The sequence below is a fragment of the Hypanus sabinus genome, chromosome 9 (assembly GCF_030144855.1).
Source record: "Hypanus sabinus isolate sHypSab1 chromosome 9, sHypSab1.hap1, whole genome shotgun sequence".
In the NCBI taxonomy this organism is placed as follows: domain Eukaryota; kingdom Metazoa; phylum Chordata; class Chondrichthyes; order Myliobatiformes; family Dasyatidae; genus Hypanus; species Hypanus sabinus.
Genome location: NC_082714.1, coordinates 111,782,327 through 111,790,540, shown reverse-complemented (window position 1 = coordinate 111,790,540; position 8,214 = coordinate 111,782,327).

Below are 8,214 nucleotides of genomic sequence, written 5' to 3'. Positions count from 1 at the left end.
CAATTAAGTATTTATCCATCTAACTCCCCCCAGATTCTACCATTCACCTAAACACAGAATATTGTATTATAGTATTGTGCGGTCTGTGTTGCCATTTGCAGTGATCTACCAGCCGGATGTGATTATGAAAGAAAGGGTTTCAAACAAACTGAGCTGCAGAATTAGCATTAAGTAACATCAGAACTCTATTGAATGGTAGAGCAGGCTAAAGGGATGAAATTACCTTCTCCTGTACCTGCTTTCAGCGGTCTAAAAATGGACTGACAATAGGAAATGACAGCTTTTCACTGGGAAAATTTGACACCTAGCCACTTGAGAGTGTGACTGAAAATTACTTTGGTCAGAACAATAAGTGAAGGGAGATGAGGTGAGCTTTGGTGAAAACATCCCACTTGTCAAGAACTTGAGCCAAAAGTCACTGGGCACACATTTGGCAGAATTAAACTCCTTAATTTCTGATCTTCTCTGAATTCATAAAATGCAGAACAATGTTGGCTATAGTTGTGGTAAATGCTGCCCACTCCCCAATTCACAGACAAGCTCTCATCCTTTACATCTTTTATTGCTGCTGTTTCACATATTTATTTTCTTTCATCATAGCAGTGCCAGTATAATGTTACTGCCTTATGTAAACATGCACCTTGCATTTTATATCAAGCTGCCAACCTTCAGGCCTTGCCTCATAGGGACTTGTGCTAACATTATTTTGTGACAGTATGTGCTGGATTGTAACTATATGCTGTGCATGACTATATGGACTGTATTTTGCATCTTGGCACTGGAGGAATGTTGTTTTGTTTAGCTGTATACGTGTGTATGGCTGAATGACAATAAACTTGAACTTGAGAGATCCAGGTCAGCCCAATCCTAACATAAAAGCAATGGGATGATGGGGGAAAGCCCGAAAAGAAAGAAGATCGGGGAAGGAGGTTAGGTAAAAAATGCTGAGATGAATATTCCGAGGAACAAAGAGTGAGGACATTGGAGAACACTTTTTCTTTGTCCTCATAGTGTTGCATCTTTTTTTTTAGCAGTTTGTGCTTAAAATAGCATTACAAACCATCGGTGTGAGGTTGGTAACAGCTGTTACTCTGCTCACAGAGAGTAATGTGATGCATTAGTGCCAGCGTGATCTTTAATTCAGCTCCTGAGGGGAGGGCTTCCAGTTGAAGCATGGGCTGAGTTCAGTTCCAGCAGGGAGCTGGCAGAGTGTCGTCCATTCCACATACTAACCTCCCAGCATCATGTCTGACAGCGCTCAGGGGAAGGTAGTCAGTAACAGGCCACTGTCAAGCAAGCTACAGCAGCAAGACAAGCAAGTGGAAGTTTAACCCCTTCTTGCTCATCAGTATCAATATTGCCAGCATCGTTGACCTGACATGTTAACTCCTTTTCCTGCTGCTGTGTGAGAAGCTATGTTCCTCCAGCATACTCTATTTTAATTTTAGGGCAAAATAACGACTGATTCTTGTACTGCAATCTTATTTGCAATTTAATAAATAGTCTCTGTGAGGCACTGTATTTGTAATATCAAAGTTAAAGCCCAGATTAGCTCTTCACTGCATGCATTATTGGCAGGGCTGATTCAAAAGGGCATTCTTGATGTCTTCTCATCCCCACCATGTTAGTTTATTTGACTTCAGGCACAGGACCTTCCTCAAAGAGCTGATTACTGACGAATGGAGGGAGAAGCTGGGGGTCCATCAGCCAGTCCTCATGAGGGGATTGGAGATGGAGAGGGTCAGTAATTTTAAATTTCTTGCCCTTACCATATCAGAGGGCCTGTTCTTGGTCCAGCACATAAGTTTCATCACAAAAGAAGGCATGGCAGTGCCTTTACTTCCTTAGAGGTTTGTATGGATTTGGCATGTCATCTAAAACTTTGACCAACTTCTATAGATGCACAGTGGAGAGTATCCTGACTGACATGCAAACATCAATGCCCAGGAATAGAAAAATCTTCAAAATGTATTGGATACAACTCAGTTCATTATAAGCAAAATCCTCCCCATCTTTGATCACCTTTGCAAGGAATGTTGCCACAAGAAAGCAGCATGCATTATCAAGGGCCCACATCATTTTGGCTATACTCTCTTCTCACTACTACCACTGGACCAGAGATACAGGAGCCTTAAGGTCCCACGCCACCAGATTCAGGAACAGTTATTACTCTACAGCTAGCATTGTGGATAACTTCTTTCACCTCAGCCCTGAACTGATTCCACAGCTTATAGACTCACTGTCTAGGACTATACAACTCATGCGCTCCGTATTATTTATTTATTTTTTCAATTATTTGCGTGATTTGTCTTCTTTTGCCATTGGTTGTTTGTCAGTCTTTATGTATAGTTCTTCATGAATTTTATTGTATTTCTTTATTTTCCTGTAAATGACTGCAAGAAAATGAATATCAAGGTAATATATGGTTATAGATACACACCTTAATAATAAATTTACTTTGAAACAAATGGAGGCCCTGTTCGCAAAGCAGCCTGGAGAGGTGTACCATCATACAGAAACTCTGCCATGCTATACTTCTCACTGGCATTGTAAAGTCAGTGTTAACATGGGGATACGCTGTAAAAGTCATCCAGTGATGGAGTAATAGGGGCAGTTTGAAAGACAGATAAAGAACGTAAGCTGTGGAATATGATTGGTTGGAGAGTGAGAATATAAAGGAACATAAAAGTTGAGAAGAGCACAGATGTTGGATACAAAGAGTGAGTCAAGCAGTGCTGATGGAGACTAGCCAACTGTTGGCATAGGCCAGTCCTGATACATATCACACTGTAGAATTTGATATTGGATGTGGAAGTCTAAAAATGTCCAGAAAGAAGATGAGGCCCTATTCCTTGTACTGCCACTGAACCTCATGATACCAACACAGGCCAGTCAGACTTCATTTTAATTTTTGTAATTTAGAGATACAGCATGATAAAAGGTCGCTCTGGCCCAAAGGGCCCCTGCCGCACAATTACACCCATGTGACCAATTAGCCTGCTAACCCCCGCGGCTTTGGAATGTGGGAGGAAGCTGAAGCACCCAGAGGAAACCCAGACGGTCTCGGGAAGAATGTAGAAACACCTATGGACAGCTGCGGAACTGAATTGAACCTGGGTTGCTGACACTGTCATAACTAACTGCAATGCTCCTGTGCTGCCCCTCAGTGTCTTGGCCAGAGTGCAAAGGAGACCTCATGGGCTAAACTCAGGTGTTCCACAAAGCAGTCTGTCAAGTATTTTCAAGACTTCCCACAGATGTTGCCTGACCTGCTGAGTATTTATGATATTGTTAACAGCAATTGTACTTTTTTGATGTTTACAAATACAGAGTCACTAGTCCACTCTTAACCTATTTATGCACACACTCAGTGCTCATAACCTTGAGGCAGTGCTTGATGAATGAGTGCCAATTGTCAGAGTGCAGTGCATCGGTGATGACAGTGTCACTGTTAACTGCTGGAGGTTTCACTGTTTAAAAGCAATTGGAAACATAGGACAGCACCTCACTTTCACACATGTACTGTCATATTTGGAAATCTACGTAGAAATAATGACAGACTTGGAATGTGAATCTGTCATTTTTGCAGAAATCACTTCGACATTGCAACACCAATTCTTGGAGGTACCTTAAATAATTAACAGTTTGGAAGTTTGGAATAAGTTGTAAATGCTGGAACATATACACAGAAGCCATGATGGGCGAGATTTGGAAGGAATGGTATTTAGGTGGGAGTGAAGGTCCCAGCCAACTGGGTTGTTTGGTCATGGATATGCCAAGCATCTCATCTGTGGCTGGAGATGTGGACATCAAGGAAACCGGAGAATATTCAGTCATTCTTGTAGATTGTGGAAAGAATCCGGAAGTGAGCTGCCCTCTATATGTGAGCCTACCTTTTCTGACAGCCACTGTAGCTCTATGTCTAGTCCACTTAAGTCTGCATTGATGGCCATTTTTGGGATGTTGATTCCCACTGATCTATTTTACGCAGCTCAAGGGGTGCTTTGATATAATAGAGAATGGAGATTATCTAACTGTTTCAATTGGGGTGCAAACATTTTACATGTTGTATGAAACACTTGCCAGGAGGGCATATTTTAATCTAACATTATACCTAAAAGTGTGCTGCAATTCAAAGATAGTGCCTTCAAAAATAAAAGCATGAGCTTGGAAGATGCACATTCATGAAGAGTGCCAAAGGCACCTTCAGCTGCTGGGAGAATACACAATCAACCAAGGATCCGAAAATGGCATTGAACTTGAAGACTATCAAAGGATACTATTATGAATTGCACACCGTCTCGTTTTGGCTGCTGTCTTATGTATTTATTATGTCTGCTTAACAAGTTGTCAGAAGATAAGCCCATAAGCCATTTCCATCCCACTGCTATTAATCCAGCATTGTTGGCCGATGTTCCTGCATTTTCATTTTTGATCCTTATAAATGAAAGAGGAAAGGCAATAAAATATTAATAAAAAAGGGATACATCAGTATGACTGTCCGCTTAGTCAATATCAATTTATTTAGAGATCTACATGCAGTGAAGGTCATAACAGAGTAGACACAGCCAGCACTGAAAAGAGGCATGCGGTCCAAATGTAAATATGAGGCTCTTTCATTATTATTAATACAATCATTTACTATGACAGAGAATCAATATATTCCATTCATTTTGCATGCAGCACACTGTACTGTTTACTCAGCCTGATTACAGAAGGTTAAATAAAATGGTAGTTGATCTGATTTATAAAACATATTACCTGTGCCAGCACAGTAAAAGAAAATGACAATGCTTTTCACAGCCTCACTGATTTATTAAAATCTCTTTCAAGTTGAAAAGGGAATTGTCAATAAATGCTGACTTGATTCACTAATATGTCTAATTTTACTGCTCTTCCCTTCTGGTGAAGTAGGTTTGTTTAACAATGTTAACACAAGAGATGCTGTAGATGCTGGACTTCTTGAGCTACACACACAAAATGCTGGAGGAATTCAGCAGCTCAGGCAGTATCTACAGAGAGGAATAAACAGTCGATGCTTCAGACCAGCCCCCTTCATCAGGTCTAGAAAGGAGGATGAAGAGGCCAGGATAAGAAAGTGGGGGGGGGGGGGGGGGAGGGGCAAGAGTACAAGCTGATAGATGAAGCCAGGTAAAGAGGAATGTAGGTGGGTGGAGAAAGGAGCATGAATTATGAAGCTGCAAGGAGATAGGTAGGAAAGGTAAAGGGCTGAAGAAGAAGGAATCTGATGGGAGCGGACAGTGAATCATGGAAGAAAGGGAATGTGGAGGGCAACCCAAATAGAAGTGATGGGCAGTTAAGGTTTAATTCTACTCCTAAGTCTTTTGGTCTATCAGTGGAATCCCACATTGGTCTCACAACTCTCAAGACCAGAGTATAAACAAGTCATCTTAATCCTGAGGGATTTCATACAAGAGAATATATTGCTGACAGATATCATGTCAATTTCCAGGACATTCCCATCTTTTTGGTTAAGTACGTGTGCCTAAGGCAGTCCAACATTGAGTTCAACGACGGCTGGCAACTCCTGCAACACCGCTGGTGTATCGGTTTCTGCTGTTCCTTTGGAACCATTAGCTTCATGGAGAGAGGGAGGCTGATACATGGGCAACAGCCTGCTCTCCACATCATACTGCTCCGGAATGCATATCACGTAGACAGCTGGGACGCCACATCATAGCATGGATTGCAGGGGTATGGAGGGCATCAATGGCACTAGGCAGAATAATAGATCTGCACAGAATAGATGGGACAAATGGCCTGTTTCTGTGCTGCAGTACTACCATGGGTCCTGTTCATGTGGAGTTTCCATGTTCACCCTGTGATTGTGTGGGTTTCCTCTGGATTCTCCTGTTTCCTCCCACACCTCAAAGATGAGCAAGTTGCTAAGCCAATTGGCTGCTTTAAATGGCCCCTACCTTGTAGGAGATGGGAAAGTGGGGAGAATAAAACAGGATTAGTGTTAATTGGTGGGGGGGGGGGGTGATTGTTGCCATAGACGCTGTGAACCTAAGGAACTGTTTCCATGCTGTATGATTAAATGTTTAAATTGAAGTCCATTCATTGGACCAGGTTTTAGTGCCATAGTCATAGAGTAACATAACACAACTAGTCCATGCTGACCACAGTGTCCTCTCTGCTAGGCTATGTTGCCCACGTTCAGCCCGTAAGCCTTCAAGACCCTACCCTTCATGTACCTACCCAAATGCCTCCTAAATATTCCAATTCTACCCACTTCGACCACTTCCACTGAAAGCACCTACCAGGTACTTACTGTCTTCTATGAAAAGTAGTCATCTCTCAGGATTTTCTTTTAATCCTCTCCCCACTTAACTTGTACCTGTGCCCTATAGTTTTGGACTCCCAGCCCCAGAGAAAAGACAATGACTCTCTGCCTTATCCGTATCTATATCAAGTCTCCGTGGGCATACTTTGAAGCTGTTAAAACTAAAACAATAAGAGAAGCCTTTTGAGATTTGGCAGTCATTTTGCCACATTTCTGCCACTATGAATGATTTGTCTTAAACAGGAAGCCCAAAGTAACTTTCAACCCAAGCTAAAACTGGATCTTCTTCTTGATGTCCCCAATATCAATAGTCATTATCTCCCATTTGTTAATAAATTTCTCTGACTCATTGAGAGAGGGAAGATCATTTTTGGGCTAACTTTATTGGCTCTTCCAAGAGCTTGGTGCTAATGGCTCAGAAATTGCAGTCTGTGGAAAATCAACAGCTTTCCAGTTCCTTTGAGGATATCTACCCACAATGATCTAGTGTTTCCTGGCTTATAGACTATCCCTTTTGGAACACGATCAAGCAAACAGACAATCACACCAAAGACATCTCATGGGCAAGAGACCAGTAGCTTAATTTAACTTTTTTAAAACATTATTCAAAATGATGCAAAGTTTCAAACATTTACATATGATTTAATCAGAAACTGAATTCTGATAAATGACATGAAATTAATATCTTTCATTTAAAAAATCTTTTATCTAGAAAAAATTAATACAAAATATAAAATTAATATAAAATTAGTTAATAGCATCCAGATAATTGGCATGTCCCCTTACACCCTCACTAACTTTTATAGATGATGTACCAAAGGTAGCACCCTATCCCTATCCAGATGCAGCATGGCTTGGTATGGCAACTGCTCTGCCAATCCCTGCAGGAAACTGCAGAGAGCTGTGATGCAGCTCTATGCTTTACAGAACCCAACCTCTTTTCATGGACTTTGTTTACATTTCCCTTTGCCTCAGTAAAGCAAGCAACATAATCATACACCCAACCTACCTGGGATTTCTCTCTTCTCCCCTCTCAATACAAAAACTTGAAAGCATGTAACACCATACACAAGAGTGACTTCTATCATATTGTTATAAATGATCCACAAACCCATAAGATAGATTCCTGACTTCACAATCTACCTTGCTATAGATTCATCCTTTATTTGCCACCTTCTCTGTAATTGTGACACTTTATTCTGCATTCTGTTGTTGTTATTCTCCTGGATAGGTACATGGAGCTTAGAAAATAGAGGCTATGGGTAATCCTAAGTAATTTCTAAGATAAGGACATGTTCAGCACAGCTTTGTGGGCCGAAGGGCTTATAATGTGCTGTAAGGTTTCCATGTTACTATGTTATTCCTTGTAATGCCTCAGTGCATTGTTATGATGAAATGATCTGTAAGAACAATATGTAAGACAAGATTTCACTGTTCCTTGGTATAATGCAATAACAAAACAGCTTACACTTTAATATCTAATCACAAAGCCGATGCAGTGACTTTTGTGTTTCCAACACTCATGTAAGATAACTCCTAATTATCCTGAGGGTGATTTGTGTAATAATCCAGTATTATTTGATGAAGAAGTCGTTTTTGACCTACCACTGACTACTTTGGCGAAATGATTTTCTGAAAACTATGAGAAATATTTTAAGATGTGTAGCAAGATATAAAAAAAGGAATTATTTCTCAAATGAAAATGAATAGATCAACTGTTCAGTCCTTATATTATGGGAAGGATATGGAAGCTTTTGAGGGAGTGAAGAGGAGATTTACCAGGATGCACTTGGAATTAAAGAGCATGTTTTATGGGGAAAGGTTGAGTGAGTTGAGACTTTTCTCTTTGGAGGATGCAAGGTGAAATTATAAAGGTGTATAAGATGATCAGAGACATAGATAGAGTG